Source organism: Lonchura striata, chromosome 12 (assembly GCF_050655825.1).
Source record: "Lonchura striata isolate lonStrDom1 chromosome 12, ASM5065582v1, whole genome shotgun sequence".
In the NCBI taxonomy this organism is placed as follows: domain Eukaryota; kingdom Metazoa; phylum Chordata; class Aves; order Passeriformes; family Estrildidae; genus Lonchura; species Lonchura striata.
Window position 1 is genome coordinate 2,792,239 of NC_140714.1, and position 26,334 is coordinate 2,818,572.

The following is a 26,334-nucleotide window of genomic DNA, read 5'->3' on the forward strand; positions in this document are numbered from 1 at the left end:
GCATCACTGGTTTTCTCCCTCTGAGTTTATAATTTAAATCTTTAAATGTTTCATACCCGCCTCATCAAGACAACATTTTCAATGGCTGAGACAGCCCATTAGAGTAACAACAGGAAAAGGAAAAAAGAAAACAAATATGAGCCTGGTTCTGGAGAAGGAAAAAGAGAAATTATTTATAGATGGCAATAAAGTAATAATAATTAAGAAATAATGTGCATCTGCTTCCTTCATTGTTTCCTATGACATTGGTCACGGTGCAGGGATGGGTGTGACATAAATCTGTCCAGAAGGACATGGATGGCCAGCAGACAGAGCAGCTGTGACAGATGACATGCCCAGAACAGACAACCAGAGGTGACTTTGTACAAACCAGCACAGGACCAGTCCTGCTGAAAGCATCAGACCCCATCCAGCTCCCCAGCTCAGCTCCATCTTCTGCAGAGCACAAGAAACATTCCCTAATTTCTATTTCACTCACAATTCCCGGGCTTTCACTCAGCACAGCTCATTGAAAACCTTGGGACTCGGCAGGCTGAAAGCTCGGAGCAGCTGAAGCCCAGAGCAGAGGCACAAAGTCCCCAATCCCTGCAGGACAACTCCACCTGACATGATGGGGACCAGCACTTCCAGGGATTTGGATGCTCTGCTCACATTAAATACCACCAGTAGTAATCTGTGAGCCCAATCTCCGGGGATAATTTGAGAATCCCAGAGTGGGTTTTGGGTTTTCTTTTTGTGGTTTGTGTATTTCCCCTCAAGAACTTAAGAGGCAGATCCTCCTCTGGAAGAATTTATTAGACTTACTGAGCTTTTTCCCACCTGAATTACCTTTTGTGAATGTTAATCGCTGTCATTACATGGTTCATTGTCTGTCAAACACTCACCTCCATTACCACACATCCCCCCAGCCAAAGAAACAAATTAAAACAAAATTAAAACAAGATTAAAACAGGTCAGGAGAGAAAAAAAGGAACACAAAACTGGGTGCCATTTCATAAAGTTTTTTTTCCAGAGATTCAGATCCCTTCCCTCTTTGCCACATTCCTCATCTCCAAACTCTTTCAACCACCTTTTCCTATAATTGTCTTCCAGAACAACTCTCCAAGAAGGGTATAATGCTTCTCTCCATGAGGTGGATAAAAACCTCTGGATTCTCTCCTGAGCCCAAATTTCAATCCCAGCCCTTCTTGCAAGTTACTGAATAAAGCACCAATTACTGGAATCCAAAGTGCTGCCAATAAATTATTGCATTTAGAGTTGAAATGTGAACTGGGAAAGGGGATGAGGACAACAGAAACAGGTTTTTCTAAGGAGTTGGAAAACCTTTGAGTTTCAAGATTGAAATGTATTAATTGCTATGAATTTATGGGGTTAAAATTATCTGGAAAAGTCATTGGTGTATAAATCCAGAATCTGAGATCAAAATGCTTCCTTCTTTACTCCTTATTCCAAAATAATCTCGTGTAGTTTATGCTCTGCTTCCTTTGGTGACCTGGTACCTATTGAATTTTCCAAAGTTGTTCATTGCCCTTAGCAAAAAATCCAGTCCAGTGAGGAATTCTGACAGCTGCATTCAGGTTTGATGAATAAAATACATACCAAAATTCCAATCCTCCATTTTTTTTGCAATGTTAGTTGAAGCAATTTACAGAACTGAAATACTGCAAGGAAACAAATTTCAAATGAATCTGTGCTAAAGAACCTGTACCCCAAAAATCCTGGGGTCACAGCCGAGGGCAGGCTCTGCTGCTGCCCTGTCACCTGAAGCAGCAACACAAAAGCAACATCCTCTGAATGCTAGAAAAAAAAAATCAAAAACCAACAACAACAACAACAAAAAACCCCATACAAACAACAATAAGAACAAAACTCCACCCCCCAAAAAAGCCCCAGCAAAACAAAAACAACAAACGAACAAACAAAAAAAATCCCCAAAAGCAAACCCCAACTCCTTTCAAATGTATTTCATTGCAGATATTGATGCTCTTTTCCTTGAATGTGTGCAAAAATGGACATAACACATTGGAAATGCATTTTGAACCACAAAACATCAGCTGATGTTCATGTGGGTTTCAGATCCATTGTGTAAGGAGCAGATTTTAATTTCTCCCCAGCATCCCTCCAGACAGACAGGTAATACTGTGATTCATTTTCATCCATCAGAATAATGTTTAAATATTAAAAACACTCATTGCCAAGTTCATTTCAATTATTAACACTTGATTATCTATTAATTGATTGTATTATTTTTTCATCAAGTGCTGGAGTTTGTCCCTAGGATTGGTGCTATTCCAGCTCCTCCCTCCACCCTGAGTTCACCCATGCCCTGCTGCTCCTGGTTGTAAGCACAACACCCAGGGGTGAGAAATCAGCACTCGTGTCAGAAATCTGCATTTTGTTGAAGATTTTTTATATGAAATGAAAATATTTTTCATTCTATCACTTGTTCAACCTTTTTTTTTTTTTTTTTTTTACTTCTCATGGCCAAACTGCAGCCCACCAGAGAAGAGCCATCACCTCCCCAGGTGTCTGCTGCTCTGCATGCCTGCCTTTGCACAAACATAACAGTTCGCTGTCAAATCAAACTTTAAATTCAATCATTTTGCAAAATATTTAATCACACAGAAAGCAGAATGTGCAGTTCCTTTCAGGGGAGATCATGTTTCTGATGAAGAATTCTCTTTAACCTGCCTGTGAGGAACTTTGGACTTGAAAATGGCCAGACCCATAGGATGTAACTTCCATGACAAGAATCTATAATAACAAGCCAACGAACACAATACTCATAAATAATGGTTATACTTCATAAATAAAATCAACTTTTACACCTTTTCCCCATCTTAAAAACAACATTTTCAATACTGATTTTCAAATTTCTGCTGTCTTCTCTCAGCAGAAGTAAGACCACGCCCTCAGGGAGTTACACAACTGGTAATTGTGGTATCTTGGCATGAACTAAGTAAGGGTAAAACACAAAAATTTCACACACAATAATAGAGAGTGTGCTCCTGTTCTGGGGAAACTGTCACAGAAATGACATTCAAGTGCCATTTTCCTGGAAAATATTTGGCATTAAAGGACAGCGGGCACACTCAGAAAAAAAAATGGGATTATTTGTAAAAGCATGTGGGGTAGCACAAGGGGGATGGATTCAAACTGAGAAAGAGCAGGGCTAGATGAGTTATTAGGAAAATATTCTTTACTTTGAGGGTGGGGAGGCCCTGGGGCTGCCCCCAGATCCCTGGCAGTGCCCAAGGCCAGGTTGGACAGGGCTCAGAGCAGCTGGGACAGTGGAAGATGTCCCTGCCATGGCAGGGGTGCAAACAGATGATCTTTAGGTCCCTCACATCCCAAAAAATTCAGTGATTCTGTGAGCACATGACAGCACAAAAATATTCCATCTGAAGGGGAAAATTCAGGATAGCAAGTTGCATGAAAGCCGATTTGGGATTATAAAGGAGCAAGGCGACAATCCAGACACACAACAGGGCTCTGAAGGTGAAAGAGAGGATATAAATAGCTCTGAGAAACAAAATGCAAAGCCATCCCTGTCACCTTGGCTGCTGTTTTATCTGGGACTTGACATCCCCTCCCTGCTCCCTCCTGCCACCCCAAACCCCCCTGGCACACTCAGTGCCCAGGGCTGGCCAGGGCTTCTCTTTTCCCTCCTAACACAGACAAGGACAACGAGGCTGGAGAGGGCTGGGAACACAAACCCTGTGAGGAACCCCTGAGGGAGCTGGGGGTGCTCAGCCTGGAGAAAAGGAGACTCAGATGTGACCTCGGCACTCCCCACAGTTCCTGGAATTGGCTGTGCTCAGCTGGGGCTGGGCTCTCTGTCCAGGCAGCACTGACAGAACAAGAGCACACAGCCTCAAGCTGCTCCAAGGGAAATTTAAGTTGGATGTTGGGAAAAATATTTTTACAGAAAGGGTGATAAAGTTCTGGAATGGTTTCCTGGGGAGGTGGTGGAGTCACCATCCCTGGGTGTGTTTAACAAAGCCTGGATGTGGCTCTGGGTGCCAGGGTTTAGCTGAGGTATCGGGTTAGGTTGGACTCGATGATCTTGAAGGTCTCTTCCAACATAGTCAAAAAAGCCCAAACAAAAACAACAACAAAACCCCCAAAACAACAACAAAAAAAAAAAACCCACATTTCTCAATATTCCATGAATTTTAAACACGGGCCAGGTTGCACAGGGCTTGGAGCACCCTGGGACAGTGGAAGGCATCCCTGCCATGGCACTGGATGGGATTTAATGACCCTTCCAACCCAAGTTACGTCAGAGTTCTGTGGCACAAACAGTGACAGACAAGTGGCTTGGCTCTAGGGAGGAGAGAGCCCAGAGCCAAAGCTCACCCAGGGCTCAGGATGCATCCCAGAGCCCATCTATTGTAAATGCAGGTGAACCCGGTGGGAAGAAATGCTGATGTCTGACTCTAGCTCAGAAGGCTGAATGATTTCTTTATTATAATTACACATTAACATACTATTTAAAGAAGATACTAAAACTACAAACTTAGTTTTTCTAACTACCAAATCTAACTCACAACTCGTGACCCTCTCTGAGAGCCCAGCCCCAGGTGGGTTGGATTGGCCATCAGCTCAAACAATCCTCACCAGAACCCAACCAAGTATCACCCCAGGTAAACAATTCTCCAAACACATTCCACATGGCAAAAACAAGGAGCAGAAATAGAAATTGTTTTCTCTTTCATTTCTCTCTGTGCACCTCTATGAAAAATCCTGAGAGAGAGAAGAATGTGCCTGCCACACCCATCCATCAGCAGGGACAGCCCCAGGAGCTGCTGAGCCATGGAAGGAGCCACAAGCAAAGCCCCGGTGCCCTTCACACTCAGCAGCTAAAAGGGTACAAGTGGAGAGCAGGGAGAAGAGTTTTTGAGTTCCAGCACATCAAAGGCTTGGTGACATTGAAGTAATAAGAAATAATGAATATTTAACTCCCAGCTCATATTAAAAAACCTATTAATGTTTTATTTTGTCATCCATAATGAAACAAGGAATTGGGCCAGTGGCTCTTAACGATATCTGTGGTGCACGAGGAAAATTGCTGGGCCAAAAGCAAGGCAGGAATGGGGAGCTGAGGGTCATGGCAGCCTGGGCTTGGGCTCTGGCAGCCTCAGCCACAAACCAGCACTTCTCTGCATTCTGGGGGAGTTTGGGAAGGCAGAACAGGAGCTCAGGGCAGGATGATGTGGATTACAAATTTCAAATCTGACCCTGTCTCTGCAGCCCTTCCCTTTCCCAAATCACTGTGGTATCTTTAATTAAACAGATGGTTTTGGAAATTCTCAGAAATTCAAATTCCAGCTTTCACAGACTTTACATATGACCTTAGTGAACTTTTCTGTGTCATGATGCTCCTTCTTCCATCTCTTGGACACCTGCTCGTGTTCATGCCATTATCTGTATGGGACCTGTGTGCAATGAATGTAATCCCAGGAATTCCCATGTCTATTCTAATAACAGTACATTAAACCATAGCCTTAAAACACTATTAAAGCCTTACTTTGAGCTGCATTTAACCCAAATTTGCCAGGAAATACAGGCTTTTAATTACAAACAACAGGATGCTTGAATCAGCCTTGTCAACCAATCAGTTATTAACCAATTCACAACTGTGTCACAGAGGTGTAAAAGACTTGGCAGCACCTGTGATCCTGTACAAATGATTAATTTAATTGTGCAAATAAGATGAGTAAGTGCCCAGGATATTCAGCAAGGTGAAATGAATGGACTCTACACTTTGGAAGACCTGAGCAGGGCACACATCTGCTCTTCACTCAGCTCCCAGCCTCCACGGGCTGCCCAGTGCAGCTGAGGTGACACCAGGAGACAGGAGGGCACCAGTGACAATCACTGCCACTGGGGCTCCTCACACTCTGCTGCTCCCAGGGGTCTGGGGGAGGACCCACAGAGGAGCTCCAGCCACAGCTCCAGCCTGGAGGGACGGACAGGGGCAATAAAACAGATGAGAGGAAATCCAGGGTTGTCCCTCCTGCAGCAGTCAGTGACAATGACACAACACAGGGCTCTCCCAGTGAAACCTCCCTCCTGGAAGAGGTCTAAAGTCACACTGGCAGGACTCATCCTCCTCGCAGTGCAGCGTCCCCTCCCCTCCAATTCCTCAGACAGGGAATAAAAACCCTCCCTGTTCCTCATTCCTTTCTCTCATTGCAGGACCCAGACAACAAAACTCCATCCATCCCTCCCTCCCTCCATCCATCATCCATCCATCATCCATCCATCCTTCCTTCCCTCCATCCATCCATCCATCCATCCATCCATCCATCCTCCATCCATCCATCCTCCATCCATCCTTCCCTCCATCCATCCATCCATCCATCATCCATCCATCCATCCATCATCCATCCATCATCCATCCATCATCCATCCATCCATCCATCCATCCATCATCCATCCATCCCTCCATCCTTCCCTCCATCCATCCATCCATCCATCCATCCATCCATCATCCATCCATCATCCATCCATCCTTCCCTCCATCCATCCATCCATCCATCATCCATCATCCATCATCCATCATCCATCATCCATCATCCATCCATCCCTCCATCCATGATTCCATCCCTCCATCCATGATTCCATCCCTCCATCCATCCCTGGCAGATGCAGCAGTGTGGATAACCAAGCCTTGGGTACATCTGAGTTTCAGAGAATTTCTTCCAGCCGAGCTTTCCCTTTTCCTGCTGGAACTCCATCATTTATTGCATCCAGGCCAAGCAGAGCAGAGCTGCTTTTCATATCCAATTCCTCACAGAGCATTTAGCCACAGGAGCCTCTGGAGAGCACATTACCAAAAATTAGGGATTAATTTGACCAAAGGCTTCCCTGGAGAGCAGCAGTGCTCCAGCACAGGAGACACAACTGCTGCTTATCCCAAGTGTCAGGGATGAGTAGGGGAAAGGTTAAATCTTCCTGCTTTGGGTTCTCTCCATTTGAAACCAGCCACTAATCCCTAATAATTTAATTTATTTGTATTAATGGACCAGGGAGTCAATATTTGAGTTAGACTATTGCACTAAATAATTTGAAATATTTCTTCTAAATCTGGTTCTATTTCATTTCTTAATGCTAAAGCACCTTTATTTCATGAGATACCAGGAGCCTAATTAATATTTCATGCTTATTTGGCTCAGCCTCACAATAATCAGTTCCTAAACCCAGCTTCCCCAGGACTCTGCTTGGAGTATTTAATCTTTTGGTATCTGTAGTGCAGCTCTGATTTGCAATGAATTTACCTCAAGCTGATTTCTTTCTATTCTCATACCTGAACCCTTCTTGTTAATTAAAAGAGAAAAATCAGTGTAATGTTGTCTCTGCAGTTGGGGTGTTTATTTCCTCTCCTCCTTCTCACGTTCTTCCTCTGCACTTTTTTGCCTGCAAGGCACAAAGTACTGAGTGATTTCCAGACACAGAGTTCCTGAATTTAATCTAAATTAAGCCCCACATCCAATTTGATAACAAATCCTTGCAATGGAAGTATTCACACTTGGTAAATACAGCATGATTATAATTACAAAGCTAAAAATCATAACATGAAAGTGTTGATTAATGCTTCAAAGCTGATTTCCCAGCATTCTGTACATGGAATCCATCTGATTCATCCTATATGTGATTGCTCTGTTTGGCCTCAGGCTAAAAAATCAAATTTTTCAAACTATTTCTGTAACTGTAAATGTTTCTGCTGGGAAAATTGGCCACTTTCTTTCTTTCTTTCTATCTCATTTAAAGGTCTTTGAATTCAAGCCATACAGCCAATAAATACATTTGGAGTTCATTATGTTCTGGGAACACCAAGGTGGTTTTTACTGCAGCAGACATCATCCCTGAGTGGGAATTGTGACTTTGGGAAGTTGAGTTGCTAAATTTCAAAGGATTCTCCTATAGGAAGGATCAAAAAACAGCTATTTTTTTTTTCCTAGCTGAAAACAGCCTTTTCACCTGCTAGTGAGGAAGAAAACTACAGCTGGAAATGCACCATTCCTACTCCCAAACACTCTGAGAAAGATGGCTGAACCAGAGATACACTCAGATTTGTTTCCAAGCCTAAGGCAGAATAAAATCACCTTTCTGGAGCTGCAGGAGCATCCTTCCAACCTTCCCTCCTGGGAAAGAGCTGGATTCCCTCAGCCTCCTTTTCCAGGAATCAGCTCTGAGGATGAGGCTGAGCTTTCCACCCTGCCAGAGCAAATCTGGGCAGCTTTAACCCACCCAAAATGCTGCTCCTGGAAGGGGTTTGGGACCCTGCACTGCTGATAATTAACATCCCCTCGGAGCTGGAGCATCCCTGCTGACTTCCCCACCACAGGATGCAGAATTTTAATATTAAACAGCCACAGGGAGGGGGAAAAATAGGGAGGGGATGGGAAAAAATTCTTAAATTTTGGTGCCTGAAGGGGATCAAGTCCAGTCTGAAAATATCAGTTTGGACAGTTATGGACAGCGCTCTCAGAGCTCAGTGTCAGCTCAGACAGATGAGCTGAATATTCACAAATTCCCCACCCACCACTCAGAAATTACTTTAGCCCTGCAACCAGCAGCTCTTCTGGCAAACTGTGGGGGAAAATAAGATCCCACCTAAGAAGAGCTTTTCCTGTACTTATTCTATGGATTCTGGGCAGAGTGTGCAGTGAGGGAGTGAGGAACCCATGCTTTCATCAAATTTCATTTTTTTTGCAGCTGAAAAAGCCTGTACAAGGAGGACTAAAGCTTCTTTTATGGAAGCAGGAGTGGAAAAAAATCCCAATCACCCCAAAGCTCATGGAAAATAAGGTGAATTCTATTAGAAAAGTCAAATCCATAGGCACTAAAATTTCCCCCTCAGTGGTATTTGCCAGGCCTTCCACAGATAAATGGGAAAAATTCATTGATCTAATGCACAAAATTATTGTCATTAATATGAAAACCTAAACATGCCAATGTGGGACATTCTGGAGTTTTATCCTCCTGATATTCCTGTGAATATTTATCCTGTTATTTCTTTGGAGAAATGTCAGCAGAGGACTGAGCAGAAAGGAAAACTGGAGGACTGATTAAACCACATTTAAACCACGAGGACATGCAAAACTGAGAATTTTCCAGGCTCATTAAAATAAACCTTAATTACAGAACCCAGGTTTATCTATGTCATCCAATGTCACAATACTTCAAGGCAGGTGATGAGGAGAAAAAGGCAAAAATCCCCAACAACTGCATCCAGCAGCAGAGCAGTATCTGCATTATTCATCATCAGTCGTGCAGTGACAGATCCAAAATAATTAGTATTATTCACATTAACTTATGCAATTCCCCTGCCTAAAGAGAAGCCATAAAGAAATGTAAAGTAATTATAAAGCAGAGGTGCTCTGGATGAGCTGGGAAGTTCTGGTGGAGCAAAGCTTGGAGGGAGGAGGAAGAGAAAAACTTGGAGTGGCAAAAAAGGCAGTTGTCAAAGGAGAAAAGTAAATTAATTGAAAATTCTGGTGTGTACCTCACAGATTAGGGAAACCTGTGACTTTGCAGCAAAATAAAGGTGTGGGGGGGAAGAAAGGAGAACAAAAAAGAAGTAAAAAGGAGAAAAAATAACACTGGAGAAGAAACAGAAAAGAAACAAAAAAATCAACAAGCTATAAAAAAAGAATATAGAAAATATTTTAAAAATATATATCTTATTCATGTTCTTTTAGTCTGAGTTTTCATTCTTGACAAAAGCTAGGACAGAGTCCTATTAAATGTGGCACAGAATCCTGAATAGTTTGAGTTTGAAAGGACCTTAAATCCCACCCAGTGCCACCCCTGCCATGGCAGGGACACTTCCACTGTCCCAGGTGCTCCAGCCCCAGTGTCCAGCCTGGCCTTGGGCACTGCCAGGGATCCAGGGGCAGCCACAGCTGCTCTGGGCACCTGTGCCAGGGCTATCCACCCTCCCAGGGAACAATTCCTGCCCAACACCCCATTAACCCTCTTCTCTTTCAGCCTGAAGTATCCTATCACTGTTTTTTTCCTGATTAAAATCAGAAACTTTTATCTCTACAATGATCCCTGTCTGAAAAAAATAATTGACATTTGCTTTCTCTCCAAAGGTAGAATCACCACTAAAGTAACATCAAAGAGATTCCAGCAGAGTTTGACTCTCACCTCCAGAAGGAATTGCAGGAAACTCCAGCAGAGTTTGGGTAAATCTTCACAATCTGGAAGGGCACTGCCTTGATGTGCAGCTCTCCCCATTTATTACAAAGACAGAAAGAAGCTGCTTTCCTTCAGAAGGAGCCAAAAAGAAAAGAAAAAATCTCTGCCAGTTAAAAAAAAAAACTGACACATCCCAGGGCAGCCAAATCTGGAGCTCATTAGCCCGGACTCTGCACCTCCTTGTGCCAGCTGGGAATTTCAACCTTCCACATGGCTGTGGTAGGACACTCTGAAAATCCAAGCAGTGCTGGAGAGAATCTGATTTTCGGCAGAGAAAGCCAGAGTTTTCTGCCAGGTCTCCACAAAGCACCTGAATCTGAGTTTTTCAAAGCTCAAATGCATCAGAAACACACTCAGCAAAGGAATCCTGGTGCATCTGGTCAGCAAACATGGCTAAAAGAATCTCATTCCTCTCTGAGCCAGAAGACAGAAAAGGTAAAAGGAATGGTTCCAGTAAAGGTTGTTTTAGATGTGTTTTAAGAAGCAGAAGGTACCAGGCACTTGAGAATAAACTCAGATGTCTCAGCTCTGCCCATCAGCCCTGAGGGAACACCAGGCACAGCTGAGAGATTGAGAAAGCAGGGTTTGTAAAAAGATAGAAGAAAAAGGAAAAAATTCACAACAGCAACAACAAAACCCACAAGACGTCTGGGCTAAGGCCGGAATTCAGAAATCCTGGCTTTGTAGGCAAAAATCCTGACCTTACACTGAGATGAGCAATAACCAAGGCTCTGAGCTGCACAACTGCAAAGAGACCAAGAGAAGGTGGGGGGACAGACAAAACTCAAAAAACACCAACTCAGTCTTGTGGGGACATGTCACAAACATCTCTGACACCACCACAACTCCCAAAACCTGCCCTGCACACCCTGAACCAGACAATATCTCACATCTGCCCCTTTCTGGTGCCACCAACCAGCCAAGAGACCCCCAGACCAGCTCAGGAATTCCAGACCTTCCTCGGTTATCCTCTGTGCTTCTCCTCCTCACTGCTCTGGATGGCTTTGGGACCTCTCTTGTCCCCTCATGCTCCTCCTGGGTTGATGCCACCTCCGTTCCTCCAAGGTTTCCAGAGCAGCTTTCCCAAGGAACCCTGACAATTGCTGGGAATTTAGTCTGAAATGCTCTGCAGATGCACTGAGTGGCCATTTAAGCAGTGACTCATCTTTTCTGGGAGCCTTTTAAGGAGCTGGGCTGGCACATTTTCAAGGCACATTTCTTAATCCCGAGTTTTGCAATGTGCAGGGTGATACATCCCGGAGCTGGGAATATGGATCAGATGGCAGCAGAACCTCTTTTATAGGGGAAAAGTGTTTAGCACCAGATTTTCCTGTATGTGGCACTTGCAAAGGGTGATCCTAAAATATCTGAGTTTGTCCTTCTGCCCTATCTCAATTAATTCCTCTTTAAAGAGAGTCAGCTCAACTTGGCCAAGAAAGACATAAATTCTATCTTCTGTTATAGCTGAGCTAATGATATTTAAAATATTTTTTGCAATTAATTCCTTAACTCTGCTGATTTCTGTCTCTGACTCTCAGAGTTATCTGAAACTTTTCCAAATATTTTTGTTTGGTTTGGTTTTTGTGGTTTGTTTTGCAATTATCAGCATCATATTCCCTACACCTGCCTTCATTTTCTGGGGGGTTCTGTTAAGATCAGTTTGTCAATAAATTTTATGTGGCCAAATTACTGAAAACACCGTGAAACTCTGAGTAATTAGTGTGTAAACAATTAACACTCAAGTAAGATCACTTCCAACAAGTCCATCCTAGGCTATGAAGGCCTTTCACAAAATTTCTCTTAGATCATCATGAAATATTTCCTACATCTTCATTTTTCCACACTGAACCAGGTTCTTTCCAGGAGGATCTCAGGATTCACCCAAGACCCTACACCAATTTATGATGTACAGCACCTTTTTCATCAATTACATCTCCAAATAGTAAATTATTTTTGATTGTTCTGAATTTTCTAGCAGAAATCAGTGTGCACCTGCCTTTGCTACGTCACCAAGCTGCTGCTTCTCTGCAACTTCCTGGTGAGATAAAAGCCTGGAAGTTCTTTTATCCATCTTTTCAATGGATTGCAGATGGGTAAAAGTGGCAAACTTGGAGACAAAAAAACCCCCAACCCAACTGAGTCTGAGAAATCTGATGATTCATCCAAACCCAAGGGAAGAGAAACAAAAGAGATTTTCTCCCATATCTTGCTGTAAAACAAGTAAATAATATCCAGTGCATCCAGGTCACTAATTTTGGACAACTCAGCAGGGAACTGCACAACCTCCTGCACAGAAACAGTCACAAATTAACAATCACTAATTAAGCTAATGCCTTATGTTCCACTTCTCAATGAAATGAGGTATGATGGGAGTCTGGAGAGATGAATACCAAAATAAGATTCCTGAAGGAACCCCCAGTAATGGAGCAGGGATGAGCAGCAGCCTTGTCCCTAAGGATCAGGGTGCCAGCCTGTGCTCTGATGTCAGAGCTCCTACCTGAGCACCTGGGACACAAGATTTATTTTTTCTACATGTAAATACACATCTGTGATCTGTAAAGAACACTTAACTCACAATATGGTGAAGAATAAGTGATACTAATTAGATATTTCAAGACTGAAAATCCCTGTTCTTGGCAGTTCTACCCCTCTACAGCAAAACACTCCCTTACCCTTTCACACACACAGAAAATACCCAATTCCTTTTTCACGCTGATCCTTTCCTGATGTATTTCTCCCCAAAAAGGTGGCACACACTCCTTTGCTGCCTTGTGGCACAATCCTCCTCCATCAGCAGCATCCACCCCACCTCTTCTACAAGTGGGAAATGACTTTGAACAGAACCAGTGCCACGAGAAACCCAAGCTCAGGTTAATCCTAACACCAGGCAACCTTCACTTTAATAATTCCTGCAAGGAGGGAAAACAAAGTTTCAGGGCTGGCCATTGCCAGCAATGCTCAGGGAGTCAAAGGCTTCATGATGGGAGCTCCAAAAAAAATCTGTCAAAAGCATCAGCAGCCCTGAGGAGACAAATGTCCATGTTCCAGCCCCTTGGCTGAAGAAATCCTTTCATGAGTGGCATCAAGAGCTGCTCTTCATTGCAAAGCAATGGACGAGCAGAATTTTTTGCCAGTGCTTTGTGATTTTGGTTGTTGTGGTGGAACACCAAAAGGCTAAAGCACAGAGAGATTTGGTAGAGCCACTCCTTCCCAAAATGCTGGTTTTAAAAGTAAAAATGCCTTGTTAGGATTTTCAGGGTGAAATGATCATTTACTCGGTTCCAGGCTGGGCTTTCAGAGTTTTACTGAAAATGATGAATTGTCCAATCTCTGCCCCAGCAGCACTCAGCCCCAGGGACTGACCCGTCCTCACCCAGCCCTGGGGACAGGACACAGCACCCAGAGGTGTTGGGAAACCCCAAAAACATCATTTTCCCAGAAGTCACCAACATTCTTGAAGATAAAAACTCAAATATAACCCATTTTCATTTCTCTGAAATTTTCATTTCGGAGAAATGAAAATCATGTGTGATGAGCAGAGGTTTGGCAAAAACTGCACACTTTGGGGTATAAAGGTTATAATGTTGAAATGGACTGGATTAATGAGAATTGTAGGGATTTTTTTTTCCTTTGGCAAAGGGCAAAAAAAGGAAATGCTCTTTTCTGGGACAGCTTGTTGATAAAATGAGGCTTTTGACACTTGTGCAGCCTGTCCCAGCTCTCCAAACCCCTCCACCACTGGCAAACAGGGGAGCTGCAAAAGAAAGAAACTCCAGCTGGTGCTTCCACTGAGAAAAAAGACATTTTTCAAATTCTGTTTGAGTGCAGCTGACTGGCAAATCTTGGAGCATTTGCTGGCAGCTCAGGCAGGCTGTGCAGAACACGGGCTGTGAGTAACCCTGGAGTATCTCCTGCCTGCTGGGGAAGGCAGAGCAGGCACCAGCTCTGCTCCGTGCAGGGGATGTCAGGCAGTAGGAAACCAAAACAGCCTTTTAGGTACACAGGCTGCAGAATACCTTGTTTTGTCAGAAAAGCTCCATTTTTAATTACCTGGAGAGGATTGCTTTCCCTGTTATTTTGTGCTCTAGGGTTATTATTAACTTTTTAACATAAATCTGCATTGAAGAACTGTAAATCTGAATTGGTTAATGAAAACAACCACCCTGTAGGGGCACGGCAGCTCAACAGATGATCAAAAAGCTTTTTTTCGCATCATTAATCTGCAGGATTTCATGAAAGAATTAAGAAAAATAAGCATTTCTCAAACACAGGCATGAAGTTTTCCTTGAAAATATCAGTCTCTCCCCCAAAACCAGTTGTCCCAGAACCACTGCCCGGCAACAAAGAACCCCTCAAACCCGAAATGAAATCATTAAGCAGCAAGAACTCAGTGGAGAGCTCTCTTTGACCAGTGGAAGAGGTTTCATAGCCGTTCATTAATTCCCAAATGAGGGATGCTGGGCACAGTGTCCCTTTGTCTCCTGGCTGAGTCCCTCGTTAGTGGTGTCCCCTCAGCCCTGTCCCCATTGTGCTGTGGTGACACAGACCTTGTGGGCAGCTCCAGCCAACGCCAGAAGGAGCCCTGGACGTTCCTCACAGCCTCTTCCCAGGGAAAATCCTGCCCATCCTGGTGGCTCCCCGCTTCCAGCAGCCCCAGTCTGTGGCAAGCACGTTTCTCTCCCTCTCAGGATTTTTCATAGAGGAGCACAGAGAGAAATGAAAGAGAAAAAAAATTCTATTTCTGCTCCTTGTTTTTGCCATGTGGAATGTGTTTGGAGAATGGTTTACCTGGGGCGATGGCTTGGTTGGATTCTGGTGAGGATTGTTTGAGCTGATGGCAAATCCAACCCAACACAATCCAATCCAACCCAATCCAATCCAATCCAATCCAATCCAATCCAATCCAATCCAATCCAAACCAATCCAATCCAATCCAATCCAATCCAACCCACCTGGGGCTGGACTCTCAGAGAGGGTCACCAGTTGTGTTAGAGTCAGAGAAAGTAGTATGTAGTTTTAGTATCCTCCTTTTATATATCATATTAATCTATTTCAGCATAGTTATAATATGAAATAATTCAGCCTTCTGAATTGAGTCAAACATTGTCATTTCTTCCCATTGGGTTCACCTGCATTTACAATACCAATCCCACAGCTCCAGCCCTCAGTCCATGCAGGGACCCACCCAGGATTCCCCTGGGAACCAGAAGATTCCAGGAAAAGGAGCCTTTGGGAAAGCTGTGGCCGATAAATCTGGGAGAGCCATAACAGGACCCCAGTCCTTGAATTTAATGAGGCAACAGCACTTCAGGCTGCCTCTTCCTAAATGTATATATGGAAATAATTCCCTTGTAATGAATTCCTGTGGCAATTGGCTTTGCCCTTCCTGCTAATGAAAATAAATTCCATCCAAACCATTCCAGGCACTGAATAGTCCCTGTCCTGTCCTTACCCTTGTGCAGGGATAGAAGAACAACTGCACTGAGGGGAAAAGGTGTATCAGGCCACTAAGCAATAACTCAATATCCTGCTTTGCCATGCTCACACACAACCAATGATTTTGTTCTAGGCAGGATTAAAAAAAAATGCCAAGATTGGCATGGAAGTGTTAAGAAGAAATTGATTTTTTTTTTTTTCAAATGGAGTAGTGAGGAAATATGTAAAGTGAGAATTCTCCAAGAGATGGAAATCCTATTTCCAGGCAGCCACAGGAGATGGCACAGCCAAATAAACAGATTAAAACCCACAGGCTGTCAGTACAACTGAACAACGATCCATCCATCTTAGAGCTGCTCAGGAATAACTTCTGCTGCAGCAATTTATGATGTGGCCTGACAGGAAGGGTTTGGAGGGAACATGTCATTAGCTCGGCAGCATTTAAAGAAAACCCCCAGGTCATTTGTCACATCTCTGTCAGGCCAGTCTCGGTGAGGTGTTCCATAAGGAGACAGCAGCTTTTGGAAACAGGAGCTGCAGTGACTTCCAAACCTCCTGCTGCTGCCAGGTGTTGATTTGGGCAGGCAGGGGACAATCCTGGGAGTCTCCTCAGCCCACGCTAGTTTTGTAAATGCAGGTGAACCCAATGGGAAGAAATGCTGATGTCTGACTCAATTCAGAAGGCTGAATTATTTGTTTATTATATCTATGCTAAAATATATTAATATGCTATATAAAAGGAGGATACTAAAACTACATACTACTTTCTCTGACTCTAACACAACTGGTGACCCTCTCTGAGAGCCCAGCCCCAGGTGGGTTGGATTGGCCACCAGCTCAAACAATCCTCACCAGAATCCAACCAAGCCATCACCCCAGGTAAACAATTCTCCAAACACATTCCACATGGGAAAAACAAGGAACAGAAATAAAAATTGTTTTCTCTTTCTTTCCTCTGTGCTCCTCTATGAAAAATCCTGAGAGGGAGAGAAATGTGCTTGCCACACTCTGTGGCACAGAAAGCAGGGATCCATCCCAGGCATCCCTAAGGAGCTCCAGCAATCACAACTTGTGCGAGGGTCTCCTTGTCACCACGCTGAGCACTTGGCACAGGCAGGAGAGATGGGCACGGAGGGGCAGGGCTGGTGCTGCCAGAGCTGGCACGTCCCCAGGGCAGGCAGGGAATGGCCAATGCATCATCCCCGTGCAGGGACTGGGGGTGTCAGGCAGTGGGAAACCACGACAGCCTCTGAGGTTCACGGGTTACACAATACCTTGTTTTGCCAGAAAGGTTCCATTTTTAATTACCTGGAGAGAATTGCTTTCCCTGTTTTTTTTTTGTGTGAAATACTCAAAGAGAGAAAGTCAGATAAACTTTTCCAAGCCTTGTTCTGGGGGAGCTTAAGAAAACTCTGAGAAAATATTAAAAAAATTTTTCAACTAGTGTTTTAAATTTGTAAGATGTTTACAAGAAAAGTGTTGTTCCTAATTAACCAGTGGTATGAGAGGTGTTGATTAAGGAGCAATCAGACCCAGCTCTGTCAGAACTGTCTATAAAAGATGTGTGGTATCTAATAAACTGATATATTTTACCTTCTGAGAACCTAAGATGCTTTTTGTCACCTTATTAATGCATCCTTAACACAAGAGTGACAATTTTGTGCTCCAGGGTAATTATGAACTTTTACCTCCCATTATTAACTTTACTGGGCCACCTCTGCCCCAGCTGGAGATGCACGGTTGGGATATTCTTTCTGGAGAAAGCTCAGCTCAGGGAATCCCACATGGATCAGGAATCCCATCCAGATCAGGGATACCACCTGGATCAGGAATCCCACATGGATTAGGAATCCCACCCGGATCAGGAATCCCTCCCGGATCAGGAATCCCACCCAAATCACGAATCCCACCTGGATCAGGAATCCCTCCTAGATCTGCAATCCCACAAGAATCGGGAATCCCACATGGATCAGGAATCCCACAAGGATCAGGATTCCCACCCAGATCAGGAATCCCACAAGGATCAGGACTCCCTTCTGGATCAGGAATTCCATCTGGATCAGGAATCCTGTGTCCTGTGGTTAACATCTGGTAATATTCCCCCAAATCCCATCTGCACACGGTCGCTTTTTGGGGCTTTCCAAGTTACCACAACTCCAAAGAAAATTACAATTCTAATTCCTACACTGATCATCTTCCTGTTATTCACTAATTTAAGATTCTACTTGATACGGAAAACAATTAACACTAATTTTTTGGGTTCGTTTTTTTTCTATTCTTCAACTGACATTTCTGGGTTTGCCCCACTGACTTCGTTAGGGCTGTTATTTATCTGAAATGGCTTCCAAAATAAATGCCATTGGTAAATTAATTCTGTAATCCTCCTTCCATCACTGCATGCAAATCTGTATACACAGCATTTGCTCATCTACTTTTTTCTATTAATTCTAACATTTTAAATCACTTTCCATTCTCTGGCATTTTCTTATGCTCTTCTAGAAAATAATAGTAGCTCAGTCACTTTCAGAAAATGAATTTATATTTCCATTTTATGAAGGGTACTGTGCTGTTTTTTGCTTTTAAAATATTTCCTTTATTCCAAAGCACAGGACTGAAGGTACTTCAATATCACATCTGTCTCAGAAATCCCTAAGTGGAAGGTGGCATTGCAGAAAAGAGGAATATTCTTCACAGCAGAATGAAATACATTAATGTTCCAAACCTGCAGGGGCAGGACTTGGAATAAACTGTTGAAGCATATCAAAAAAACACACTGCAATTTCTTTGAGAGGATCTCAGAATATGTGGTTTATCACTCTGTTTTAATGCATTTAGCTGATTTACCCTTTATTTATTATTCCAATATGCCTTTTGCCATCCTCATGGGAAACAGTGCAGTGGTGCCAAACTCTAAAAATCCCAGGATGGGTGAGATTTCCACTTTAACCATTCCCACCCCTCTAAATCCTCTGTGTTGGATGCTTGATCTGCCCAAAACCAACTCTTCCTCCTCCTGCTGCTGTTAAACTGGGCTCAGAGGGGCTGACCTGGGCCTGAGCAAGGATCAGACACCAGGACAGCAAGAAAAGGCACATAAAAGAACATATCCCCACACCTGCAGTGCCCTTATAATAAAAATAATAACAAAGCTGCCTGCATATTGTGGCTTGGGTGAGTAATGCAGAAATGTGCACCTTCAGATCTTCCAATCCAACTAATGAAGACTAATTAAGCAATAAGAAATCGTTCATATAAATCCTAATGAGCTTTTCTAACCTCTCAGTAGTTGAATTAACCATGATTAATTAAAAAAAAAAAGATTAAAAAGATGGTCACTTACAAAAGAACCTTTTACTTTTGGTGATAAGATCCTTTCTTCCTACCTTGCCTGCAAAAAGGGATTGTAAAGAGTAACATTAGTCCATTATCTACCTGGAAAAGAACTGCAAAGCACAAAAGGCTGGCATTTTCTACATCTTTTTTAACCTCTTTCTCCACAAAAATATGTTCTACAGTGACCAGATCCTCAAGAGAATTAATTTTAACTTGGAGCTTGGACCACAGTCTGAGCAGAGCTGAGAACTGCATGGGTAAAACACAGGTGGTTAAGTCATTCAGGATTAAATTCCTTTTATTTTGAAATCCTTCTGAGTCTGCTGAAGTTTTCTTTAAACTACCAGGAATTAGTTTTCAGCATTCTCTGGGAATGACTGGGGACAAGAGATGGTCAAACAGAGCAGCTCTTTTTACAAATGGGAAAAAGGAAGTCTCCATAAACCTAAATTCAGATAACTGGAAGATCCAGGAATAAACAATTAAATTATAAGTGCCTCCAGGAATACAGAGTGAGAAGAAACTGCCAAGATGTGAAGTTCTAATCGTGTCAACCCAACCTTTCCTTTTTTTTAAATCAGGATAATTACCCTATCACAGGAGGGAATTAGATTCTGAATACATTTTGAATAGACAAACAGAAGATGTTTGTCACAGCAAGGTCCAGTCAACAACTTGTGAGTTTACACTGACAATAAACACACTCAAAGATTATTTTTTGTCTGTCCACTTCCAGACTGAGGGCCCTCACCAGCACACCTGCACAGTTTTTTGACTTGGCCCCATATTTTCATTAGTCATACACAGTGTGAGGGATTCACCGGGACCCTACAGGACAACACTTATGGTGAAAAACAACCTGAAATGATGAAGATAATTTAATAAAAATATTTTTAAATTATAATAAAAATAATAATTTCATATATGTATAATTTTATTAATATATATTTCATAAAATATTCCCTATTTATTTTGGGAATAATCAAGGGCAAACTTTAAATATTGTTTTTTTCAGACAGGCAGTGGGAACAAAGTTGGAAAGGATAAACCCAAGCGTGAGTCAGGAAGGAGAGGCTGCTGCCAGACACAAGTGGTGTTTGGGGGAATATGACCAGATGTTAACCACAGGACACAGGAGGTATTTATCCAAGTGAGATTCAGAAAATGTGACCTGGAAAGGAGAAGCTTTGCTCACTCCATGAAGAGAAGTCTGGAAAAGGGACGTGGCAGCAATATTCCAACACATGGCAAGCTTTAATTAGGAAGGCTCCAATCAGCTGTGCTTTGGGAGCACCACCAGTGGCTGCCTTAATCCACTGAGAGGGAAATTGAGGGTGGATAGTATGGAAAGCTATCTAAGCTTTACAATTGATCATTTTCATACATTATCTCCAAGAAAGCTGCTGTGACCCATTGCTGGGAGCTTTTACATTGACCTTGGCAGGACCACCTCTGCTGGAGGCAGGGGGTGCACTGGGCTCCAGAGGGCTCAGCTGGTTGACCCCTTCAAATTTCTGTCAGATTTGCATTCTACCCCTTACTCTTTAGTGTCAAAACCCAATAAATAATGTTTTATAGAAATGTCATTATCTCCTCTGGAAGAAAACCATTTAATTTGGCACAACAAACTGCTGCAGCACCAGCCTTGTAATATTTTCCTTTTCAAATTCATATTGGACACCTTCAAGACAGAGCAACTATGGACAAGAGGTTGTCCATACATGAGAGTTCCCAAAGCATCTCTCCCTAAAGGCAGCTTTTTATCCCAGTGCTCCCAGTTTTATCTTTTCCAAACAAACACGGTGACATAAAACCAAAATAGGAAAAGCTCCCCTGTTACGCTTCTGACCCTCCTTTGTACATTGGATTTTTGACATGATCTTCTCCAGATTATCCTCAGGGAAAAGCCTTCAGGAGGAAAAGGGTGGCATGCAATAAACTCCCTTCACTGTTATGTTTGTATTACATATTCTTACTAATTTTTTCCTTAATTTTCCATACATTTGGTGGTCCCATGTAGTATCTTGCAGTAAAACAAAACTTCAGCATCAAAGCAGAATTTTATACTTCAATTTACTGAAGTAACAGATGAGCTTTGCTGATGCTGAACCTAACTTTGTATTTTTATGTGATTTTATTAACTCGTTTATATAAAACTGGATTACACTCTATTACCAATCTATTTTCTCTGTGTCTACAAGTAGCTGGTAATACAGCAGATAAATCTGAAATAATAGGAATAACAAAAGTACTATTGTGCACAATTATAGCTTGTAACACCCAAAATCAGACATCATTAGTAACAAATGACGATATTATATAAAAGAAATACCATCTGAAAACTGATTTTACACGGCATATTAAAGACTTGATGGCTCAGGAGATGGGTAATAGAATAAAAAGCCTTTTATCTCAAGGTCATCAATTCAAATCCAAGTCAGACTGATAGCGACTGAAAGCCATTTGATGAGAGTGCTAATGAGCCCAGCCTCCTTACTGGGAATTTAAGAACACCTCAGCATTTGCTGAACACCACCCTAGGTCAGGGTGGCTCCGTGTGGTGGAAAAGTCTCTCCTCCAAGAGAGGAGAGAAAGGCTCAGCAGTCTCTGTTGTTGGTCTCAAGGCAGTTTATTGCAAGTTATCTCAAAGATTTCCTCCTTGGGCTGCTGTGGTTTGCTCACAGCTCAGGCAGAGGCACACACACACCCTGACATCCTCTCTGACCCCGACTGCTTCTTCTCTCCCACCCAGGGCTGCTGCTGTCTTTTATATGGTACATTACGTGTTACATGTTCACAGTTTTCCCCAATGCCTATTACCTATATTAAATGGTGATTTTTCTATCTTCTATATGGTACATTACGTGTTACATGGTTACAGTTTTTCCCCAATGCCTATTACCTATATTAAATGGTGATTTTCTACTCTAAACCAATATGGGAGTGCCAACATCACCAAGAACATGGAGGTGAGGAAGGAGAAAGAGGGAGGACAGGGCAGGCCCAAATCCCAAATCCATCTTAAACCCTCTGACCCCCATGTACAAAACCAAAACCCCCTGTACAGCACTCAGAAATTCTTCCCTCTACTTTGTGACTACTTCTACTCTAATATCTAAACTTTTGTGACTTCTTGTTTTTCCTTCAAGGTTGGTAAATCGTTCCATGGTTCAAACCCAAAATCACAGCTGTGTCCAGCTGCCTGCCAGGGTCTCAAATGCTTCTGACCTGGGCCCGGAACCTCCAAAAATGTCTGAGGGACATTTTGAGTTCCAACCAGCATTCAGCTCCCTGTGCTCCCCGAGAGCAGCAGTGGAGGCTGGAGGAGCAGATCCAGCCCAGCAGGCAGAGCTGTGCTTCTCTCCTTCTCCACCGCCAGCCCTGGGCTGCCCCTGCTCCAAAATTCACAATTCACTGCTCAGTGACCACTTCAAATGTGCAGAGGCAGCACAGCTCTGAGCTGTAACAGTTCCAGGTATTAATGCATCACTTTTTATTTGATATCTCACTATTTTTCCTGGCGTGGATCAAATGATGTGCCAAAGCAAACCAGTGCAGGGAGAGAAAAGAATCCCTGTGCAAACTCCAGCAACTGCTCAGCTGCTCTGACACCAGCCAGCAAACAAAGAAGAGGACATATTGCATGGCTTGACAAGCAAACTCAAAGTATTCTCAGATAAAATCCCTGGAATAATTTCCTTTGTTCTGGTATAATACCTGCACTACTCATTGCTGGCTCTGGTATTAACATGATGCAAAGCACTGATAAGAGCCCCATTGATGTTGTCCTTTTTATGCTGAATGAGATTTTTATTAAAAATACCCTTCCAATAAAAGCAACAAAGCACTAGAGATGCATCTTCAATTATTTTCAAATTAAAAAAAAAAAAAAAAGAAAAGGAAAAGCATCCCAGAAGGAATTTGCTTTCATATCTTTCATAGGCAAAGCTCAGTGTTAAATCAACACCTACAAATACCTGTGTGCAGGTGTAACTAAGGAGGACACATAAAAGCACCAGTGTGGCATAATCATTATAAATTGAGAAATCTGGGCTGGTGAAAAATATCAATCAGATGATCTTTGAGGTCTTTCAAACCCAAACCACTCCATGATTCTGCAGGAACAGGGCAAGTGTTCCCCATGATCTCTGGAACCCACAGATTCCTTTTTGAACCTCCCCAGTCCCTTCCGGCCTCAATTATTTCAAGATTCTAAAATTTAGCCAACTCATGGCTCGCTCACATGAACTCCATCTTCAACAGTGCCTGGGTTTAGAGGAACAGGTTTGGGTTTCAGGAGTGAATAATGGATTAATTTTAAAGGTACCCAGCTGCCTAAAGATGCATTTTACAACCAGCTTTGGCTTACCATGTCTGGATAATTAATTCCCTTAATTCAATTTTTCCCCAGTGTAATAACCATGAGAAACTCAGCCCTTACCCAGGGGAGACAGCAGAAATCCCCAAACTCACTTCTCTGCTGCCTAGAGATGCCTCAGCACCTACAATTCCTCAACTCAACCCCTATGGATGCCTCTTATTTCAGTGCTGAATTTGGTGACTAATTCCTAAATCCTCAAGATCCCACATTTATAACAGTGGGAACAAAACCTTCAGATTTATGGAATTCCCCCCAGATGGAATCTCAGGCTGGTTTGGACTGGAAGAACTTCAAAGCCCAACTCATTCCACCCCTGCCATGGCAGGGACACCTTCCACTGTCCCAGGCTGCTCCAAGCCCAATGTCCAACCTTGGGCACTGCCAGGGATCCAGGGCTGCCCTGGGTACCCTGTGCCAAGGCCTGCCCACCCTCACAGGGAGGAATTTCTTCCTCATATTTGATCTAAACCTACTCTCTGTCAGTTCCATATAAATTCTGTATCCCACATCAGCCCAAGGTGTTCACCTCTGGTGCAGCTGTGCAGCCTCCAGCACTGGATTGACAATTTTTATCCCTTCCAAGAGCTCAGGGTTTCTGATGACCTGAGGTTAAAACCAAAGCTTCCTCCCCAACTGGCAGAACAAGAGGATACAGTCTCAAGCTACATCAGGGAAGGTTTAGGTTGGATATTAGGAAAAAAAAACATTCACTGAAAGAATAATAAAATACTGGAATTGTCTTCCTAGGGAGGTGGTGGAATCACCATCTCTGGATAAGTTTAAAAAAAGACTGGACATGGCATTGGTGCTATAGTCTAGTTGTGGTGTTAGGGCATAGGTTGGTTGATGATTTTAGAGGTCTCTTCCAACCTCATTATTCTGTGATTTTGTGATTCTGTGAACTTGCAGCACCACATGGCCCATCTTACTACACGTCTATCCAGCAAACTAACTGTCAAAAATTCAGAAATATGGGTTTGAGTGGATTTTGGAGTGTGGAAAAAACCCAAATCCATCAGTTAAGGTCATTAGCTCATGTGACACACCTCGCTAAAGTCAATTTTCAAGGATAAGCCTGTGACAAGCTGACTGGAGGAATTTTCCTTTAATGCATTATTAATTCATTTATTATTACAGTTATTATAATCTTTATGCAGGGCACTGAAGTTTAATTTGTTCTCTATGAGCTAATCTTTTTAATGAGCCCTTTCTTCTCCTCAGGATGGGAGCTTCCTCAACCACTTATGGAGCTTTTAAGCAAGTAGAAAATGACAGGACCGTGTACCCTCCTCATAAACACAGCTTCACATATCATGCCCTGAATTTTAAATGAAAAGTAACGATTACCAACTTCCCCACTGCCAAATATCTTTTAAAAGGTTTCAGATTCAGATTTTAAAAGGTTTCAGAAAGGAAAAGATTCACCAGTAATGCTCTAAATAGAGGGAGTTAATCACACAATCAAATCTTAATTGCAATTCCTCTCTCTGACAAAGAGGGGGAATGTATTTAAATAAAAAGCCCCTGTGTGAGTAAATGCAGTTATTTGTGGGGCAGCACAGATGAATCCCCTCTGAATGGCCCTGGGTTCATCCTCTGGTCATGCAGGGCCAGGGGGTCACGGGGCTGATCCCTGCCCTGAGCAACGGGCTCAGTCAGAGAGGAAACGGCACAAAAACACAGGAGTGGGTGCTTTGAGCTGGGCAGAAACACCCCAATTCCAAACATCCCCACTGCAGGCACAGCTCTAAAGGCTGCAGCACTTTAGGACTTCCTTGAAACTCAAAAACCCTGTGGATGTGGCACTTGGGGACACGGGGACATGGCTGAGTGGTGGCCTCAGCGGTGCTGCAGCAGTCACTTGCATTTGATGGCCCTAAAGGTCTTTTCCAACCTTAATTGTTTTGTGATTCCATGCAGGAAGCTGCTCAAGGTTCACTTGGAATGCTGGAGCTGCATTTCCAGTGTTCCTCCCTGGAAATGGAACAGCTCAGCCCATGGGACACCCCCCAGAGAAAAGGCTTGGGGGATAAAAGGTAGGAGAAGGTTCTGGAGGAGTGCAAGGAGAACCAACACAGATTAGCCCTTAAGAAAGCAGAATAAATACTTCAGGGGAATATTTGGGGGATGAAAGGTAGGAGAAGAAGAAACAAAGACAGTCCCCCAAGAAAAATGGAGTAAATATTTCTTCTTTTTGATTCATACCCCAAAACCTGCCAGCTTTCCATGGTGACCTTTCCCACTGGATGGGCTTGAAAGAGGGAAGGTTTGTCAGCTAACTCACAAACACACAAGGAAGTCAGCTTTTCAGGTCAGAGCTGCTCCCACACTGAGATAAATGGAAATATAACCAGATTTTATGGAGTTCTGGACTTACACAGCAGCTGGATCCCAATGCCTGCCTGATTAGCTGGGGTTAATCAGAAATTATTAAATTATTTTCTACTTGGAACAATTGCTGGCTGTAATGGAAATAAAGCCATTTATCAGTGGGTATAGGAAAAGAATTTTTGAAAAAAATCCTAAAATATGTTATTCAAACAAACTACATTTTGTCAATAACTTTATCATTCTGATTTTTACAGACCACCAAATTTCACAAAATTAAATTCAGCAGCAGATACGTAAGAAACCTGCTCTCTACAGTAGTCAAGGCCAGCAAGCAAAACACAAAATGCTAAAAAATGTCAGCTTAAAAGGAAGTTATGGTGTAAATAATTCCCATTATAGACAAAGCTGTTAGTAAAAGTCCATGGGAAATGCACATACTGGTAGCCAAGACACCCTTTTCAGCAGCCACACACAAACAGAAAGAAAACAGAATTACAGGAGGGTTGGAGGTTTTTTCTGTTTTTTTTTTTTTTTGGTGAGTCTTTTGTGGTTTTTTTGTGTTTTTTTCTTTTTTTTTCTTTTTTTTTTTTTTTCTGAATAGGATTTAAAAATAGTTAAAATAAATAGTCAGAACCCCCTTG

The 26,334-nt window shown here is 42.8% G+C and overlaps 1 protein-coding gene across 17 annotated transcripts in view; it reads right to left on the minus strand.

Moving 5' to 3' along the window:
• The window catches only part of CHL1 (cell adhesion molecule L1 like), a 140,016-nt gene that overhangs the window by 78,577 nt on the left and 35,105 nt on the right, over positions 1–26,334 (minus strand). Inside the window, exon 1 of one of the 17 annotated variants that reach the window (XM_085590286.1) lies at positions 18,989–19,012. The exons of 14 other annotated variants lie outside the window; for them this stretch is intronic. The gene's annotated coding sequence lies outside the window, so the exon portion shown is untranslated. Of the gene's footprint in view, positions 1–10,161; positions 11,121–11,167; positions 11,997–18,988; positions 19,013–26,334 lie in introns of those variants that run through there. 2 more of the 17 variants (XM_077786191.2, XM_077786192.2) reach the window with 2 other exon arrangements.